Consider the following 21,851-nt stretch of genomic DNA (forward strand, 5'->3'; position numbering starts at 1 on the left):
GTAACAATAGGAAAAAAAATATTCTGTGTACTTGCAGCTTAATTTTCAATCCATCTCATATTCATACAGATAAGTCTACTGCATATGGATTGCAACAGCCTTCTTAGAAGTAATAAAATCCCATCTGACTTTTTATAGACGTTTACTCCGCTTCCAAGGGCATTCTTTAAAACTGCAAAGTTTGTATGTCCAGTTTTTGAGGATAGCACATTGTGCAAAGTGTACAGAATAGATCCTGATCGTTTCAAAATACATTGATTTCATCATGTTTGGAAAAGGAGGAAGGAAACAAATCCTCCCAGTAATCTTCTAGTATTGATAATTCAGGTATGTCTGGTTTTAAACTGTGTAGAAGAAAATTAGGAGATGTTTTAAAAAGCAGATTTATTTTAACTAATATATCAAAGAGAGATAATCTTCTGGATTTACCTGTGGCCAGCTTGAGTGGCTGGCTTTGATTTCCTCCAACTATTTTAAGATACAAACTACGTATGCTGTGTAAAATAGCCACCCATTCACTGCTTCTCTAAAGCAAGACAGAAGTAAAAGAAATTGTATGAAGTTTCACAATGTGCTACAGTGATTGGCTTGACCTTAGTGATCTTTGTAACTCAGGTAGGACTTTTTTTTTTTTTTTTTAGTTGTAAATGTCACTGTTTTAACATGTTTTTCCATCATCATGCATGATTCAGATTCTGGTCCAAAGTCAGAAACCAGCTTCAGCCTTAACCATAGTGTTGTATGGAATCTTCTCCTGCCAAAGACTAATGCAGTAAAATAAGGGAGAATAAAAGAATGTTTAACAGCCAGGCCCAAACAAATTGTCATCTCCTCTCCTCTCCATCTTCCGTTGGGTCTAGCTTCAATGCAATGCATCATCCTCTTATCAAACTACTAGAAAGCATATATTAGGCAATAGCCTAGCTGAAGTGTATTTCTGCAGTAGTAGAAATCAAAGTTTCCTTTCTGGGAAATTTGAAATTGAAAATCTGTCCTCATATTATATCTGCTTTTGTGTGTTTCCCCTTTGGTATTCTTCCTTCAGTCATAAAGAGCCTGAAGTCATTTCACCCCCATAACAATACCTTTCAACCATAAGAAAAGGTATGTGAGCTTTAATGCAGTAAGAAAATCAGGAAATAAATATTGAAAGTAGACGTGAATAATGGCACACTCAAGAAAAAACTATTTTGCCTTTGTAAGACAAGAACGTATTACATCAGTACAGAGTAGTAAGTCAATGTAATTTTGCCATGAATCTCCTTCTTTGCAACTTATCTGTATAGTGCTTGCACTATATAAAGAAATGGCACAGCATGAAACAGATGTGGAAGAGTGATGCATAGGAATTAAACAATCCTGGAATATATTGGAATCATTTAGGTCATTTCATAATTAAATACATAATAAATATGCAAAATGTTTCTACTACAAAGGCATTCTGAATGAGAAGAAGGCTAGGAATCCAGAGAATTAGATCCTTATACTACAAAGCAGATGTATAGAATCTATGCTAGATAATCTTCTCTTTATTACTTCTATTTTGTTAACTTTTTCTCAGAAGCTAGGCTACTTTAGGTCTCACCTTATTAACTCTAGCAGCAGATCTGTGTTGGAATTCAAGAGAGGAACCACATGAGCCATATTACCATAGTGAAATCCATGAAGCAGATGTATATAGATAAGGGGACAAATATATTGATTATTGCACATTAATTTTTTTAAGAAAATGCAAAACATGATATTATTTGGCAAAGGAAGGAGGATAAATTACTAGGTTTGTATAAGAGCTTTCTACCTAATATTGTGAGAAGATAAAATGGTTAAACATTTATATTTGTCTTCTGTAATGACATTGTTAAAAGAATACTTGTTTGGGATTTTTTCTTGTTAAATATTCATTTGCCTATGTTCATGTTTATGAACATGTTTATGAACATGTACATGTTCATAAACTGGCAAAAGCTTTTTTATTGTGAGTAATCTATTGCTGGATGAGAAAGACTGTCACTACAACTGTAATGGGGGAAGGTGGATTTTGTGTTAATACTGACAAGATAATATTATAGAAGTAAGGTATGTTTCATCATAGTTCTTACAACTTAAGCTGACACTGGTAAAACTTCCTATTTAGGAAAATGCTGAGACTTCTTAAAGCCCTATTGTACTTGACAATATCATCTTTTAAGAGAAGCTAGCTACACTGGCTGTAGAAAGGTAAGTGAGTTACATTCATCTGTGATATAAAGCCCCTGATTTGAGTGGATTTACCACAAAGATGAGGTTGGCCCAGAGTGCCAGAGAGCAGCCACTTGCGCTCTTCTTGCCAAGAAAATTTCTCTCCAAGAGAAAACATTTCCTTTTCATGATCTAATATGAAAGCATCTATAGAGTTAGACATGTACCCGACTATCTCTCCCTCTTGACAATATTCGCTTTCTTATGCCCTCCAAGAAATTTAAATTGTGTCAAACAGGACCGCTTTCAAATTGCCAGTAGCCAAATGAAAATTTTCTCCTATCTCTGGTGCTAAATAGAGCCTCTCTTTCTGTTTTTCGGATATGGAAAGGCAGAACGAATCCCTATGTAGCCTGTTTTTATATCTGCCCATTGACTGAGAGCAGGCTTTTTTCAGTCCAAGAAGATGAGTGAACTAATTAACTTTATTTGACACCCTTCTCACCCTCATCTATGTTTCTGAATTCATAACAAGAGAGATTCATTCCTACCCTTACTGCAAAAGGAAGGATTGGGAATGCATTTTATTCCACTATAACCTTACACTCCTGACACTTTGCTGCCCTGGTCCCGTCTTACAGTGAAGCAGATAGTGCCAAGACTCCTTTCCCAGACAAATATCCTAGTCAACATACATAAGGATCACACACTCCTACCTAAATAGTCCTTACTATTTAGGACTATAAAAATGTCTAAATATTCATACAGTGTCTTCATAATCTGAACTGACTTTATGTGACCAAATTTGATTACTAGTAGTCCGTAATTCGATTACAACAAATCTCCTTTTTAAGGTTTATAGGGTATTTTCTTGATAGCAGAACAAACCCTATAACTCATTTGGTACAGCTAAATCCTATATAATTATTGTCATTTTCCTTTTGTGCTTCATCAGCTCCAATTGCAAAGAGGTAGATTTAAGTGAAATAGGAGGTAAAAGCAGGTTTTGCTCAGCCTCAGAGAACACGACATACGTGCTATATTACAATATGAAGAGACAAGTGAAAAAATAGGTTTGCTAACAGATGATACTGAAGAAAAGCTTCTGTGCATATCTGAAAAGGATGGAGAACCCAAATGGATTTAATTCTGTAGGAAGTCAGCTTTCCTATCTCTGATAATTTCCCCTTTATAAGAAGATATAAACAAAAACAAAACAAAATAGATTCCTATAGGTTTTTTAGAAATTGAAGGAGGGGGTCATATTGCTTAATAAAACGCCAGTCAGGTAAGCTGAAACTTTTTTCCTCTGCTTCTGAGCTTTAATTCTCATCCAAAACAAAGCAAAAAAGTAAACAAAAATTTGGAGATGCCTTATCATTTTTATTTCCTTTTTTTTAGGAGGAGGGAATTGTGAATTATATCTATGACAGAGGCCAATCTGACTGGACCATCAATGGTACAATATACATTTTATCTCAAAATCTGAAAACTTTTTTGTTGTTGTTCAATTGCAGCACTTCAGCTGCTCTTAGAGCACTAGAAAATAAGCATGCAATTGCTCTTCTGACTGAATAAAGTTACCAAAATCATAAAACTTGATCCTGTTTCTATTAAATGAATCAGTAACCTTGCTTGAATTTCAATAGGAGTAATGCCACACACTTAATTACATGAATTTTAAGTCACACTCTTCAAATTGTAGTAATTACATTAGTGACATCAGAGAAATCATCAGCATCTGGAAGTCAGACTACACTTGATTATGAGGAGGTAAAAAAAAGAAAGTTATATCTTATAGGGAGTGCCTTTTTTAATGCTATGAAACACATATTTCAGGAATTCAAAAGCTCAGGAAATGAATGTATTTTTTCACAAAAGAGAGATGGAGATGCCTACAAAGCTCAATGTCCTCTTCAGAGTGCTTTGGGGGCATGTTGAAATTGTATCCTTCAAGAATTTTTTTTTTCACACATAGAAATGGATGCCTGCCAACAGATGCCAAGTCACTAATCCCAGAGAAAAGCCAGATGTAAACTATATCCCAACTGAAAAAACAGGGAATGGTCAACAATGAAAATATGGATTAGTCCTCAATGTACATGAACAAAAGACCATTTTAGTGGCCACTTTCTGGACCTCATATGTGATAAAGGAATTCAGCTAGGACTGGAGAAAGACAGTGCAAAATGTCTTTAGCAGTCAGTATGGTGCCACATTCATACTAATAAAATGTGTCAGCAATTCTAAGTGAAATGGACCTGTGAAATGAGAAATTGTCAATAATTTAATTACAATACAATAGGGAAAAAATAGGCTTTATATTGGATTTAAATGTATAGCTTAATAGTCACTTTCAGTGACAAAAATATATCACTATAAACCACTACCCGAGCACCCAATGCCTTATAAAGGGCAAATGAAGAGATTATCTAAGATATACATGAGAATATCATAATAAGAAGGAATAAAAACTCATACCATCATTTACAGTCTCTTTTACATTTAGCTTCTAGGTGTTCTTATCTTTTCAGTTTACAGTAGCTGCAAAAACAATTTGGTGAAAACCTTCCATGAGGTAATTTACTGCAGACTTGTTTCTGATGCGCAAAGCAGTTGTTTAGTGATAGAATATTGCCCATAGATATGATTGCTCTGCAGTCAGGTATGATTTAAATCTAGAAAGCTTAGATATTGAGAGGAATAAAACTGTAGCAACTGGACTAGCAACTGGACTTCAGCATAGACTACAAAAAGTTACTCAAGATCCTTGATACATACTTGGCAGCTAAAACCCATGCTGTCTAAATCTCTTGATTATAGTATAGACATGCCTTGGGTTAAAAATACATTGCATTCACAAACTGGTATCTAAGGCAAAAAGACTGCTAATCTGTTCTCTTTTCTATACTAAAAAGGGTCAGCTATTACGAGCGCACGCTACGAAATTTCTCTCACCTAATTTTAAACATCTAAACTAGTCCCCTTAGACTCCCTCTAGAGTCTAGGCACCTCCAGAGGCGTGTTGCTTCCCTTCTGTCAGACACCTGCGTTACAACGAATAGAATCTCTCTCTAGAGATATCTACTTCTTTCCACTGTAAAGGAAGCCTTGGGAGTCTTACTGCAGCCTTGGCTATCTAATTTGAGGGAAAAGAATCCCAGCCAGCTCAGCAGGATAAAGCTATAGTAACAGCAGAGTTTAGTGAACAAGCAAAAGTCGGTGAGATGGCATTTGGCTTTAGACTCAGCAAGGGTCAGGAATCTGCATGAAAGAGTTCCAATTATATTGTCACAAGAAATGAAACTATTTAGTTACATGTTTCATTTATTATGATGTGTATATTACTGATATGCTGTTCCTTTTACTACAGCAATTGCTTCCTCCACTGGAGGTTAATTGCCATATAATCATACTACAAATTGTCCAAGAGAGATGGTGACATGTGTTACTATACCTACTTCCTGATGAAGTCTCTGGGATGTAATCATCTTAATATAGTTCCAATGGAGCCCAGAGGATTACCTCTTTGGTAGATCTGACTCCTAATTGAAACCTCAGGAAAAAGGTTTTTTTTGCGAATTACAGTGGACTATTTGCATTAGAGCTGTAGAGGTTAAAAACAACAAAAAAAAGTTTTTTTAAAAAAACACTCACTGCATTTTACTAGGTGAGGTGAGAATAATCAGCCTGCTATAAATACTGGCTTTCATTTCTCAAACCTGATGAGTTTCAAGTGCAAAGGCAATATATGTCATCCAGGAGGTGATCTAGGAAGCATATTCAAGAGATGCAGAATAGTTTAAGAACTCATGTGCATTTCAGACATTAAGATTGTATACCCCAAGACTGGTCAACATTTCCCAGCTATAGGATGGAATGATGTCATAAACATTGTTTCCTTCACCTGCAAACCTTGCTTTTCCTCTACAAGCTTCTATACACAATATAAACTGTTAGCAGATACCTTGCAGTTAAGATAGGTGTAATTCACCTCACCTAACATTAGCCAGGGAAGAGTTAGATGTCTGCTCTAAACTCGCGTTTGTCTTATTTTGCAGAGAAAATTCTGGACTTCCTCTGAAAAAGTAGAATATCTTCTCATTGGTTGGCACAGAGAGTTCCAGGATCAGTCTGTCACATCGCTTGCATGAGAACATAGAACAATCAGAACAGCGTGTTTGGAAAAATCTTCATCTTCTACTTTTACTTTGCAGCCTTATTCACATATGCCTGGATATGTTTATGAAACAATTCAGTCACTAGTCTTATGCAGTAATATGTATACTTTCCTGCAATGACTACAAGATTTACCAAAGAGTAAAATTATAGAGTTACAGTAACAATAGAGTTAATATTAAGCAATAATGAGATAGGTACAGTAATAAAGACCTTAAAGCAAGAACGGAAAGATTCCCATTTTACTTCATTACAAAAATTCTCCAGCAGTTTTCTTAGTAAAGAAAGGAGTTGAAGTAAAATAAGAAACCTACACGGAGGATGCAGCTCAAAATGACAGTCTTGAAAGTGTAAGTGTTCTTGCAAAAATGCATAAACTGTATAGAAAAACTCTAGATTCTGCAGAGTGATTCATTATTTTAATGACTTCCTGCCTTACTGTAGAACCTCTGTTTTCCTTAGTGCAAGCTGTTTGAATCTCTGCTAAGGATTTAGGCTTACAATGAAGCTTTTATAACTTTCTGGATCTTTGTCATATTGGCACGTGGGTCTTTCTCTTTATGTAAGGACAAGAAGGAGGCGGAGAGGAGTTGCCCTGCGGGGATAACGAAAAATTCAAACCTGAACTGGCCAAGTACTGTTCTGAAATAGAGTGATTTGCTTTTTCCCTTAGGAGCTACATGCTGGCAGGTAGTAAGTGTGGAGGAAATTTGAGCATGTTTCAATGCTATCTGTTCCAGCAGATGTCACTAAGAGGTAATGCTGTTTATAGGTAGGCCAAATCAGAGACAAACAGGTATTTTAAGCTATAAAAATATAGAAAAGCTTTTCCTAGCTAGTAAAGTAATGTTTTGCCACTGAAACATTTTTTTAGCTTCCAAATAGGACTTTACTTTGGATCCAGGTCTGGAAATAGCCTCCTGTTTTCCAGTATATTTCAAAAGCTATGGTAATATATACTCTCTATAGAAAACTGTATGGAGATCAGGAGATGAGTTAAGTGCCATTGCTAAAGAAAAAGCAAAGCTTTAAGAGAAACAGAGGTGTATTCCTCTCTAGAAAATGTATCTTTCTAAAGAGGGCAGCTACCTAATTTGCCAATGTTGCAAAGATCTAAGTCTCTTAGACCCTGTAATGTGCAGTTACACCATTGTAACACTGTTAGGACTGAAAGCCCTATTGTTAAGACTGAAAGTCTTCTGATTATTATGCCAACAAAAATGAACATTCAGAGAATAGGAGAATAAAGAAAATTATGGATTACCAGTGAGTACCATTGTTCGCTCTTTGAGACAGGGAATACCCCTTTGCTGTGTGCAGCCCCGAGCACACTGAAGACTCAATCCGTGACTGTTACTCTGGTGTTGCTGTAATACGAATTAACAGAGTTAATTGCAAACAAAAGAAGCAGAAGCATTATGTCAGGTCACAGAGTATTTCCCATATGGTTTTAATGAGAACATAGCATAGGCAACATTTACATTTGCTGTTGTTCAATCTACTCTCTTTAGTAAATATGCAATTTGCATGAATTGTTCTCAGCTTTTAGTCAATTGGCAGAGTTTGAGGTCAGAGATGGGAGCAAGGTACCCATGGAAAAAAGCAGCACAAATAGAACCAAACTCTTCCACTGCAAAGCTAACACTTTCCTGTTGAAACCAAGGGTGCAGTTTGCAAATCCAGCAGAGTTATAAACAGATGTTTAGAAGCCTGCAGAAGAAACATGCAGATAATAGGGCAATAGCAGCAGGAACAGATAGTGCTAAGCACTCTCATATTCTCTATTCCTCCACCTACCAGCACCTGCTATCTAATCCTCTTTCATTATTCAGCATTTCAGTAACAAATTATTACATTCACACTTTTCATTTGTTTTGATATTGCATTGAGATGGTCTATTCTCACACTCTGGTTTTATATCACCAAACTCTTTATGTCAGCTTAGTGCTCCTGATTTGTACAGCTGTAAGGGAGATGAGAGACGGTTCCTTTAGCTTCACTAAATATATTTAGCCCAATCTATAACACTTTTCAGTTCTTTAAAAAACAATACAAGCAAACAGATATCACTAATTGAGGGAAAGGAAACAGTAAAATATTGTAAGTGTGCTATACAAGGATACTGCCTCATTTGTACTCTCTGTAGCCTCTTAGATTCATTAGCACTTTAACTAGAAATGCCAAAAACCCTGAAGATCCTAGGAAGAACAAAAATTCAGCTACTTAGATTTTTTTTAACATGGTCCTGACAAGCATCTGTGTCTCATCAAAAATTCATCTTCATAAGGAGGTCCTTAGTAAGCCCCTAATTGTGGGTTACAACTATCCAAATTTTGAAGACTGCAAATGTCAGCAGTCTGTAAAAGCATCACACCCTCTCAATTTTGGAAAGGTCAGTAGGACCCTATTACAGTCAAATGTTCTATACAAGTTTCATAATTCAAGGCTGTGTTATTCCTTACTCTCTATTTCTCTTCCCTATTCCTTTTCCAAATACCCTGCATGAATAAAAAGATCATAGTTTGAGTGCAATGGAACTACCCCTTGGATGGAACAAATCAGTTCAGGGCCAGTAGCACTACAATACACAACCATTTCCAGCAGCCAGAGCCTGCCCTTGGATGTGAGTCAACAGAAACATTCACATTCAATGGTAGAATCTGGTCCCAGGAGGAGAAGCAAAGAGTAACTAGAGCAAATAAAACTACCAAAGGGAATTGAGGCTGTTAGAATCTGTGTAACCTAATTTGGCATATGATCAGGACACCAGAAGCTAATAGTTCATTGCCTGTAAAAAGATGGTTCTTTGTTTAATACAAACGTTCATGTTATTGGTTTCATATCTTATCTGTCAGACAACTCTAAAACAAAAAGAAACCCCAGATTCCAACACCCTATTATACCTGAATATTGATTGTTTGGATTTGTTGCAAGTCATGACACCAACTGAAGTACCAGCACGCAGCTACCCCCTTGCAAGTTTCTCACATATTGTCCAGGCCTTCAGACCCTTCCCTACTGTGGAAATGTTGATGCAATATCAGTTAGATGGAAGAGCAACCCAACATTTTCCTGTCTCCTTTCTCTTACTCCCCTCTTATTATATACTCAGAATTATGCTTGATTTCAAGTTTTTTTTTTCCTTTTTTGCCATTAAACAAGGCAAATTCTGTTTGCCGGAAAACTTCTTTAACCCCGAGTTTCAGATACAAGGAACTAGAAATGAGTTGTGAAACGTACACCATTTTGAGGGGTGTGTATTGTGATGGAGTATGCAAAAGTACTCATGGAAAATGTGGAATGCATAAGCTGAGATGGACTCCCCAGGAGCACAGTGGTACATATGATTCTACCAATGCCACAGAATTTCTTAAGAAAGCACATCCTTACAAGAGAGACTGGCTTCCACATCAAACCTAAATACCTTACTGCTCAGTGTCAGGAAAAAAATGGAAACATATATATCATCAAAACTGTAGAGTGTCCTCATCAACAGCTTTCAGAATATAGCATATACTACCAATAGTCCTGTTAAATAAAAATAAAACTTTTTTTGCATAATACTTTCATGTTTATATAACAATCATGCCATATAACAATTCTTTTTTTTTATTTTTTCACTTCTCTCCTCCAAGTAGTCTTTATAATCCTTACTCATTTTATGTCTCTACCATGCCAAGTGAGTTTACTAGTATCTCCACTTATATCTGTGCAGAGTACCACTCACCTCAAAGAAAAAGACTATAAATAATAAATATGGAAAGGGTTAACTAAGGTCTTCTGAGAATGAATAATATTTGGCTTTAGAAATATTTGTAACTGGCCATAACTTATAATAGGAAGGCTAGACTTTCTGAGTTGCACAAACTTTTCCTGGTGTATGAAAATATATATTTATCCATTCTCCTTTGAAGCCGTGTTTTTATTTAGGGAATAAATATGACAATGTTGCAGTCGTCTTAGACTGTACATTTTCCACTTGAATTACTATAAACTCACTTCTTAGAAAATGACAAAATGTAATAACAGAAAGCACCCTTCTTGCCTGTAAACCTACTCTTTCTGCAAGGGTCTAATGGTAGTCTCTAATGATCTACAGATTAAAAAAGGTTAAAAAGTGACTGGCTTAGGTTAAAGTGCTATGGCTAACTCTTGAATGTAATTCCTCTCTTTGAATCCCAACCAGAAGGTGGCCCAGTTGGAGAGGCTCCACCTTTTCTGGATTGCAGGACTCAGGCTTTTCCACTTTTTCTTGTACCTAGCATAGGTACCTCTGCTTAGTGCATCGCCTCCATGGATCCCATTCAAAAGCTTTTAATTCTCAGCACGTACACTATAGAGAATTTAGATAACCAATTTAGATTTTGATTTACACAAAATGTCAGGGTAATTAGAAGCGAGGCCCTACAACACTAAATACTTCAAGTTCTCCCCTAAAAAAAATGCACCTTTGTATACTCTTTTGACAAGGTTCAATGTTTTCTAAATGTTTACAGTCAGTCCACCATTTTCTGTTTATTGCCATAGACATAAACAAAATCAGCTAATTTCGGCACTGTTGCTATCTCGAGTATTCTTCATCCTCTTTACTGTGAAGATCATCAATATCTCAACAATACACAGTTTCCTAAAGCTGTGAATTGTCTCTGAATGGAAAAACTTGGAAGAAGAATATAATACTTGTACTGAGAAAGTTGAGAGTTGCCTGAAATATTAGCATATGGACAATTGCAAAGCAGGCTTTAAAAAAGTTTAAATGCGAAGTACTGGAAAATTGCTAAGACTTAAGGGCTCTTAACAACATCATCACTTTTAAAATCCTCAAATTTAGAAGTAACCTGTGGTAAACATCAAGAGGTCACTAGTACATGACAGTACTCAGTAGTCCCTAGTAACCATGCAACATTACAGCACTTGACAGAAATTTTTAACAGCCATGGGTTACACTATTCATATTCAAGCTGCTCCACTTTGCTAACCAGTACATGAAAAGATCACCCTGAAGATTAACTAATTCTCGTCTACCTGTATATCTGCTTCTACAAATCTGTATCCAACAGCCTGGGTAGCCTATCTGGAGAGACAAGGGCATCCCATAGGACCTCTTTACATGCCTATGCAAATGTGTCATCAAGCTCACAAATAACTTAGTACTTACAAATGTGTTTATGAATCAGTTAATGTTGAGATATTTATGGCTTAGATGTTTCTATGTTCATAAATACATAGATTCACAGAAGTATTAATAAATTCAGTATCCTTATTTGACCTCCAAAATTTGTTCTAGATTTGAAATGAGTTAGCTCCACCTAATATAATTAAACTTGTTGAACTATCCTATAAACATGGATGGAAGGACATGCAGTGAGTTTAGTGTCATTTTTGCTTATAGTAATTTAAACAGAATACTTTTTGATTTTCTTTATTTTGTTATAAAACAAGGTTGGAAGATCAGTTCAGGACATATTTTTTAAGTTCCTTTATATGAGGAACCTTTTGGCCTATTTATTTCTAGTTTTGTTAAAAAATTCCTCAGATGGAACTTGACAGTTTTGATGGTAAAAAGATTCTATTGTTCAATTTAAAAGATAAATAAGTGGAAAAAGTTTAAAAATCATATAAGTGCAACATAAATACTTGATAAGCAAAAAATAAAGGAACTAATACATAAACACACACATTGGATAATTCTAAACATGTACACTCTTAATTATTCATGACTAAATTCCTTGATCTATAGCCACAAATATTATAAGTTGGCTAAAAAAAAATTATTTTTACTTTTTAAGTTACAGTTTTTCAAGACCAAATTCATGTAAGAAGCCAATTCTAAATCTCACATTTTTCCTTACCAAGCAAATATCCTGACCTCATTGTTCCTTGCCAAGGCTTGGCCTCAAAATATACTATTTAAAAAGCAAATAAAGAACATGAACTTGTTCAAACTCTGGGAATATTTCAGCCTACAGCTCAGCAAAAAGCCTTTATCTAAAACCAATGAAGTTCACAGAAGCATTGGGAAATGACCAGAGGGACCAATTAACTCTTGCACAGTCTCATTGATTCTGAATCAATAATTTATAAAATTTAGAGAGCAGGCAGGTTTTTGCTGCTAGATTAAAATTAACATGCCAGCTCTCCGACAGTCTGTGTCACTTGACTGAATTCAATGGCCCAGCACAGATTTAAACCCACTGAGGATCTACTACAAACAGATACCTCATCTTTTCAAAACATTACTTCTTTCCAAAAGCTAAACTAGCTTCACCATTGAACAGACACAAATTAGAGAGCCATATTCTTTCTACGCTGAAATAGCTACTTTGCTCTTTCTTTCCAGGTGGCATGGAAAGGTGGCAGTTAGCTGTCATCGGAAAGAGCACCAGTTGTTTTTACAGCAAAAGGAAACTGTGAAAGAAGTCTTTCTGCCTGTTGGAACTCTCAAGACAGCTGCAATCCACATCTTAAGGCATTTTTGTTCCCATCTGGTTGTATCATGTAGTTTTTGTGATTACCTAAGAAATTAATTTCACACAGATTCCATAGACTGGTTTTGTATACGTGGAGTATCATTTAATGGGGAAGGTTTTATTATTCATAAAATATGTTGAATAAATGGACACAGAAAGTTACATTTTCCATATAGGTAGAAGTCTATCTGGGGTAACAGGATCTGCATGACCCCAGTGAGGTGACTAATTTTTCCCCCTGCCAAACAAAGCGTGAGATGGTGGTTCACGCTTAAATCTACTTCGGTTTACCAATGCTAGGGCAGATTACAGTGCCTTCTGGGACGTGGAGGGTTGCCCATTACTAACTGCTCTGAGATTACTCACTCATTTGGCATAGGTCAATAAGGTTATCTAAAACAGATTTTCAAACTGTGTTCCACAGAAAATTTGCTTTCTGGCTGCAGACCTGGCTGGACACACACTGCTGACTCTCATTGTTGTATACAGCTGCTGCTGAAATCTCCAATTTTTCTTTTTTCCCTTTTTTTCTGCCAGAATAAGTGTAGAAGCCAATCAGTCCCTGCTAATTACGTTAAAACCAATCAAAATGTATATATGCAGTCCTAACATTAATTTTTCATGTAGACAATTACTTTTTTGCTGATATTGAAGGTTCTCTACAGTGCTAAATCTGACAGAGGATTACCCATATAATTAGGAAGAAAAAATAGGAAAAAGTACAGCATAAGATCCAGCATCATAACCCTAACTAAAGTAAATAAGTTTCCAGACTGAAATGCTGTTTATTAGTAATATCAAATCTGAGGATTACATTTTCCATGAAATTATCTCTTTCCTGATATGTCAAACAAAACTTACTTTGGAAAACTAAAGTCAAATAATATATATCATCTGCTCTATTATTTCCCCTACATAACATCATTAAGCCAATCTGCTGTGAAAAACAAGAAATATAGACCTCAGTTGCTGAAGAAAACTTACACCCCTGTAGGTAGGAATAGAATGTCTCAGTGTGTATATGATACATATATGTATACGTATATATACATATATATAAAATGTGCTATTAAGATGGAGAATTAAGTTTGAGCACTAAATGAAAAAAAAAAAAATCAAGGTAACACAATAACTTATTTAACAGGATTTTTCTACTCAGTCCAAACAGATTTTGAGACCAGAAAAGAGAATTTCATTGGTTAGTAAATTCCACCTATGCAATTAGATAAATATAGCACATAGCTTCAAATTACTTTATCTATTTATTGTTCAATAAAATATGCAAAATCAAGATTTACTTATTCATATGACCTATTACTTTTTTATTGGAAAGGTTATTGAAAAGTTAGAATGGTGGCCCTGGTTCAGGCAAAGGTTCAGCTACATCAGCATTTCCTCCCTAGCAGCATAATTGTAAGTGTCTAGCTGCACAAGACAAAGAACCACTCAGACATATTTGACATCTCCTCCCAGTACTCTCCAGACCTTCTCTGATTTTCAGCTTTTCTTGAGTCTAATGCAGTTTGCCTATTTTGTTTCCCTCAACGGATCCCTCTTCTAGGTATTTGCTCAGTCTCCACTTGAGCCTATGAAAACATCTTACGTTCGCAGTGTCCTTTGACAGTACAGGCTATCTGTGAGAGACCCATGCTCTATCTTTCATTATCTGTGTTACCCTCCTGAATCTTTCCTCTCCACATTCACGTTATTGTACAGAGTCATAAATTAATTCATATAACTTTTTGTGAAAACATGGGAAAATTGCTTATTGACCAAAAATTCTCTACCTGTGGAATAAAAACTCAAACATAAAATAAAAAATAAGTACTTAGGAATAAATCAACTGCAAAGCACTTAGTGTCCACAATTATGCAGTATGGTAAAAGGGAAGACAACAAGTTTCAGGGTGTACCATCTCTCAAATTTATCTGAACTATGGATACATGGAAGTTCTACAGTTAAAACATCTGTTGATATTTTGTTATCTTAAGAAAAATATTTACAATTTCATAATAAATTTGAAATTTATTAAAAGGAATTTTAAAAAGTTTTGAGGACTGCTGTGGTTATCTGATTGTGGTTCATGGTGGGAAACCTACTGTCTCCATCTGTTTGGATTGATTTGCTTTCCCTATGCTCCCCAGAAACTGTGAGCACCCAGAAAGCAAAGTATCTTGGCTTTTGCTTCACCTTCAGGTCCTCAACATTCGTGTCCTCATCTCTGGCTTTCCATCAGAAAAGTAAAGGTCTTCTTGTCTAAAGAGGACAAGAAGAGATGCGATGAGGAAATTAGATCTATTCTGATTGATCAGTTTGTTGTTTTAATCAGTCTTAGGTAAATTTTGCTAAATCTATTTTCTATGTCAATCTCTTCACTAACTGCTGGTCCTGACTCCTGAAGACAGCCATGCCAGAACGGCCATCAGTATCTTTTTGGAAAGATCAGAGAGAGGAAAACATAATTAGATGTGGTATTTTAAAAAGACACCACAGGCAGCAATTTTCAGGAGACCCCATGAGGAGCAGGCCCAGCTTTGAATTTCAGTTGATGGCATCTAGTAGTGTATAATTGTCTTCTGACAGAACTTTCGTTTAATATCAACAAAGAAACTTTGAGTTTCTTTAAATATGTGCTCCAGGAAATTGATTCAGTCTGAAGGCACAATAATCCTTTCCTGAAGCTATTGTATCTGGATATCTCTGGCAAAATACGTCAAAATATTATGTTCAAATTTAGGATGAGACCTGACTAACCTCACTTTCAGGAGGTGTAAAAATAATCTATTTAGCTCACTGCACTGCTGAAACCCTGACATTGCTAGCTTCACAAAGATTCTATTCATATTTCACTGTTAGAAGATAACTTTTCTTAAAATATATATATTTTTAAAAGAGCTCTATGTGTTTAAGGCTACGTCTTTTTCCATCAAAATCAAAAGTTAACTTGGAAATAGATAAAAGAATGTAAATTAAATTTAGTGAATACCATTTTATGATCCATCATGATGTATATAATTGCCATAGGTAGAAAATACATCTGTGGTGGAGAAATGGAAAATTGGAACATTATGGAGTTTCCACCAGGCTCCCTTGTTAGTGAATCTAAACTGATCTTTAGAGAATTCCCGAGGAAGCATGAAGAGGTTTCTCCGCCTAAAAAAAACTGCTGAGCAAGTGAAAATGGAGCCAGAACAGACACTGCCACTTTGCTTTCAGGATTTAGATGTGTTATTTAATTTGATTTCTGCAAAGAGAATACTAAACAGTGAAGGCAGCTGATTCTCCCTGGAGTATCTGGTAATCTCTATTAAGTAAACTTAATATAGAATGTAAAATAAAAGCCTTTGAATGAAAAGTTGTTCCATACTAGTGGTCAAACTGAATTGTCTGGACACATTCATGACACATAACACTCTAGTTAAGTTGTGGCTAACTTTACCCTTCTGCGACAGTAGTTCAGTGTACTCATACATGGTATGATTTTAAATTAGCCAGCCCAAGTACCTGTAGCCAGACATTTGTGGCAGTGTGAAGCTCAGTGAAGTCTAGTTGTCCAAGGTTTTTATACAGATTTTTGGATAGCTCTTTCAGGCTGCTAAATACCATGCTAGCTACTAACTTATTTTAACCCTGCTTTGGCCAAGTTATGTCTCTCAGCCTATTAGGTAAATATGATTTTTATATAATAAGAGCAATGGCTTCAGGAGAGCACAAACTGGAATAAGTCCTCGTATTCCAGCAGATGGAAAAGCAGGAGAGAGAAGGAAGAGGACCACCATTCCTCCTAATCACCCCAGCCCATGCCCTGGGTGATTTCTCATTGCTGATCTGCCCAATGATCTGCCCCTCTTAGGCAGTGCAACCCTATCTGGTATGAAATCTAGGCAGGGTCACACATCACAGAACTGCTGCGACCGTAATGGGTTACTAGTTCTACAATATTTAAAGGGTAACTGGAGGCTGAAAAAACTGCAGTCAGCAAAACAACCTACAGCTAATTAGACTGCCAAGGGAGTGATGTTTCTAACCCTCTTTCCTCATGAAGATCTCCCATGGATTCACAGGGCTCTGTAGTGAATATATGTCTGTACCACAAAATTGTTGGAGAGATAACTGTTTCAACATAGTCTTCCAAAGGCATAAGACCTATAATTTTGCACCAAATTGGGTTTAATTGCCAATGAAGATACTGCCTTTGCTGAAACATTCTCTTAGGGCTTTTCTTCTCTGCAGAGTAAGTCAGACCCTCCTACTGTCCGCAAAGCAAAGCCCTCTGACCTAGCGCTTTAGCTATGGACTAATTCATCTGGCTAGGATTACCTACTGGGAAAACCATGGAGAACTAATGATCTGTTCTTTCCTCTTCCCAAAACCAAAAAGCAGAAAGCACAGTGCCAGATTCCAGTTAGAACTGGGAGGAATGAAAGAAATAATAGAAAGATGTATCTATAAAGTCAAAAGGATAAATTAAGATACTGGAGTGAGGGCCAGAGTATGAGGTGCTGGTAGAAGTTACTGAGGTAAAATTCTGTCTTCAGGCACTGAAAGGTATATTTGCAGCACTAAAATAACTTTCCCAACTGCAGGAAAAGGAACTGCAGGAGAGAAAGAAAAGTCCACTGGTCAGATCATCAGAAAACCTGGATTCAAGTCATTGTTCTGCCACAGACTTTCATGAGGCAGTCAGCTGTCTTTTTTTTTATGCCTTGGAGACATAAAGTGCAGCTACACTGCCTTTTTTTCCCCATCTGCAAAATTAGGAATGACAGTTTTTCACTACTTCATAGAATACACTAAAGACTGAATTGCTCTGACGTTACGGTAACAGGAGCTGTAGAAGCACCTAAGCCTGTATGCTTTTTTCACTGACTACCAAACAGAAATTATTTTAAGAAAGCTATTCTCTTTTTCCTATTGATGAATCTCCAAAAAGAAGAGAATTAAGTTCCCTTTAAGCCCTGCACGGTATAAATGTTTTTCATCAACTGTTTGTCCTAAAGTGAAATTGTAAAAATAAGAAATTCTATGCTAATATAGGAAAGTTATAGAAATGTCCTTAAAATATGAAAGACATCTTAATGTTGGAACTTGGAGGAACGAAACTACACATAACAGAACTTGCTGCACCTAAGATATGTACCTTCTCAAAGGCAGCTACCGAGGATCGTAATCTTGCACTTAAAGAGAACACACACACACACAAAGAAATAACAAATAATTGACAACAACATGATTCATGTTTTTAGTTTTCCTATGTGAGCACAGAAGAATATGAGTTCCAACAATTGACTACAGCATAAGTAAGGGATCTAATGATTAATGATATGTTTGCTTTGGGACAATCTCTGAAGTGTCAGAGATATGTACAACAAAGGAATGGTGTAGCCGGGAATACTTCACAAGAAAAATTTAAGCACATGGTGTTTTTTCTTTTTCCTAACAAATTATTATGTGCCATCAAGGGATACATCAAGATAAATCTTTGTTTCAGGTTTTGTTTTCTTGATTGTTGGAACACTCTTTATGACCCAGACACATTAGTCTGCCTATTTATAACACAGACATAAAATACATCTTTCTGGGATACAGTTAAAAGCAATTGTTAACTGAATAGTATGCTAATGTGTTTCCAACCTAGAGGTTCATAGTTGGGCTTGAAGAGCATATTTAAGCATCTCATGTTCTGACTGTACTTGCAGCTAATACCGTCAGTGAATTTCCAGTGAAGTTAATGGCTGTGGGTCATCTTACTCCAAGGAGACTTGGACTGGGCCTAAACATCTGTATGGATGTAGCTCATCAACAGTCAATTATGCTATTGGAGACTGGATTAACTTTAAAAACTCTGTAACTTTAATAGCTCTAAAGTAGTTTGACAGCCTCAGATGAAAAGGAAATACATAAATGCAGACATGAGTATAAAGTTGAAACTTATTCAGGATTTCTGCTTTTCCTATCAGTTGGTGACAGTTATGTCCAGCTACACCAATATTTAGCTTTGCATGACTGTGAAAATGCTAATGTCTAAGGTAACTTATGTCGAATAAAGCATTTTTTTCTCCTTTTTCTAGATGGACTTATGGACAAATTACCATTGTTATACTCTAGATGTTTACACACAGCAGGGGAATGAATGAAAAAAATTTTCAAGTTTTCACTTATTGTGTGCCCCCTTAGAAATAAGGAAAGGAAACAGCATGGATTTGATTAAGTTTATTTTATAAAAAAATAAATAAAACTTATTAGCAGTCAAATATGAACTACTGAACGACTGAAAAGACAGAAGACTTAACCCCAGTCACGTGCACATGGCCATTTGTAAAACAAATTAGCCTCCTGATTCTGCACTTGTTAATCTGCACATCTTGCAAAACTGACAAGAAAAAAATATCTCCCTACCTTGCTAGAGTCCAAAAAGAGAGATTTGTTACTGACGCAGCTGATACTTCATGTCCCAGAGGAGAAGCTCTGTACTCCCTGGGAAGAACATTTCCCCTGTTGGGTCTTAATTTAGGTGAGCTTTCCTATTCCTAGCTTGAAATACATCCTGAACCTTTATATTAAATATACATATATATACACACACAAACACACACACATATATACACACACACACATATACATATGTACTTATATATATAATGTATATATGTATGTATATGAGCATATCTTTAAGAGTGATCCTTAATACAAGGACAAAACTGGAATCCTGTTCTTTCTTCTAGAATTATCAAAGTAAGATGTGTGTATCCCTTTATGTGAGGGAGCAGCTAGAATGTATGGAGCTCTGCCTCGGGGTGGATGAACAGCAAGTTGAGAGCCTTTGGGTAAGGATTAAAGGGCAAGCTAACATGGGCGACACTGTTGTGGGGGTCTACTACAGGCCACCTGACCAGGAGGAAGTCATCGATGAGGCCTTCCAAAGACAGCTGGAAGTAGCCTCACGATCACAGGCCCTGGTTCTCATGGGAGACTTCAACCACCCTGACATCTGTTGGCAAGACAGCACAGCTAGGCACAAACAGTCAAAGAGGTTCCTGCAAAGCATTGATGATAATTTCTTGACTCAGGTGGTGGAGACGCCAACGAGGAGAGGTGCAATGCTAGACCTTGTACTAACGAACAAAGAAGGTCTAGTTGGAGAGGTGAAGGTTGGGGGCAGCCTTGGCTGCAGTGACCATGAGATGGTGGAGTTCAGGATCCTACGAGGAGGGAGCAGGGCAACGAGTAGGATTGCAACGCTGGACTTCAGGAGAGCTGACTTTGGCCTCTTGAGGGACCTACTTAGGGGAATCTCCTGGGGTAGGGCCCTAGAAGGAAGAGGGGTCCAAGAAAGCTGGTTACTATTCAAGCATCACTTCCTCCAGGCTCAAGAGCAGTGCATCCCTCTGAGGAAGAAGTCGAGCAAAGCGGGCAGGAGACCTGCATGGATGAGCAAGGAACTCCTGGCAAAACTCCAGCAGAAGAAGGAAGTCTACAGAAGGTGGAAAAGGGGACAGGCCACTCGGGAGGAATACAGGGACGTTGTCAGAGTATGCAGGGATGCGACAAGGAAGGCTAAGGCCCAGTTGGAATTAAATCTGGCAGGGGATGTCAAGGTCAACAAGAAGGGGTTCTTCAAATACATCAATAGCAAAAGGAAGATGAGGGAAAACCTGGGCCCGCTGCTGAATGGGGCAGGTGCCCTGGTGACGAAGGATACAGAGAAGGCAGAGATATGGAATGCTGCCTTTGTTTCAGTCTTCACTGCTAAGGCCAGTCCTCAGGAATTCCAGACCTTGGAGACAAGAGAGGAAGGCTGGCGAAAGGAAGACTCTCCCTTGGTCGAGGAGGATCAGGTTAGAGATCTTTTGTCCAAACTTGACATCCATAAATCCATGGGCCCCGATGGGATGCACCCACGAGTGCTGAGGGAGCTGGCGGATGTTATCGCTAGGCCACTCTCCATCATCTTGGAAAGGTCCTGGAGATCAGGAGAGGTGCCTGAGGACTGGAAGAAAGCCAATGTCACCCCAGTCTTCCAAAAGGGCAAGAAGGAGGAGCCAGGAAACTACAGACCTGTCAGCCTCACCTCCATCCCTGGAAAGGTGATGGAACAGCTCCTCCTGGAGGTCCTCACTAAGCATCTGGAAGACAAGAGGGTGATCAGGAGTAGTCAGCATGGATTCACCGAAGGGAAGTCATGCTTGACCAATCTGATAGCCTTCTATGACGGAATGACTGGCTGGGTAGATGAGGGCAGAGCAGTGGATGTTGTCTTTCTGGACTTCAGCAAGGCTTTTGGCACTGTCTCCCATCACATCCTCCTAGGTAAGCTCAGGAAGTGTGAGCTAGATGAGTGGACGGTGAGGTGGCTTGAGAACTGGCTGGATGGCCGAGCTCAGAGGGGTGTGGTGAATGGCGCAGAGTCAAGTTGGAGGCCTGTGGCTAGTGGTGTCCCCCAGGGCTCAGTCCTGGGTCCAGTCTTGTTCAATATATTCATCCATGACCTGGAAGAAGGGACAGAGTGCACCCTCAGCAAGTTTGCTGATGATACTAAACTGGGGGGAGAGGCTAACACACCAGAAGACTGTGCTGCCATTCAGAGGGACCTGGACAGGCTGGGTGAGCTGGGCCGAGAGGAACCTCCTGAAGTTCAACAAAGGCAAGTGCAAGGTCCTGCACCTAGGCAGGAATAATCCCATGCACCAGGACAGGCTGGGGGTTGACCTGCTGGAAAGTAGCTCTGCAGAGAAGGACCTGGGAGTGCTGGTGGACAACAAGTTAAACATGAGCCAGCAGTGTGCCCTTGTGGCCAAGAAGGCCAATGGTATGCTGGGGTGCATGAGGCAGAGTGTTGCCAGCAGGTGGAGGGAGGTGATCCTGCCCCTCTACTCAGCCTTGGGGAGGCCTCACCTGGAGTCCTGTGTCCAGTTCTGGGCTCCCCAGTACAAGAGAGACATGGCACTCCTGGAGAAAGTCCAGCGGAGGGCTACCAAGATGATTAGAGGGCTGGAGCACCTCTCCTATGAAGAAAGACTGCAA

General features: G+C 37.8%; 1 long non-coding RNA gene across 1 annotated transcript in view; it reads left to right on the plus strand.

Moving 5' to 3' along the window:
* LOC104150001 (uncharacterized) overlaps positions 1-13,914 on the plus strand; it is a 42,829-nt gene extending 28,915 nt beyond the window's left edge. The window contains exons 2-5 of the long non-coding RNA XR_695459.2: positions 2,135-2,217; positions 3,580-3,637; positions 6,240-6,707; positions 12,698-13,914. This is a non-coding gene — a long non-coding RNA (uncharacterized lncRNA). The remainder of the gene's footprint in view (positions 1-2,134; positions 2,218-3,579; positions 3,638-6,239; positions 6,708-12,697) is intronic.
* Positions 13,915-21,851: the final 7,937 nt, after the last annotated feature.

This window comes from Struthio camelus, chromosome 2 (genome assembly GCF_040807025.1).
Source record: "Struthio camelus isolate bStrCam1 chromosome 2, bStrCam1.hap1, whole genome shotgun sequence".
Classification (NCBI taxonomy): Eukaryota; Metazoa; Chordata; class Aves; order Struthioniformes; family Struthionidae; genus Struthio; species Struthio camelus.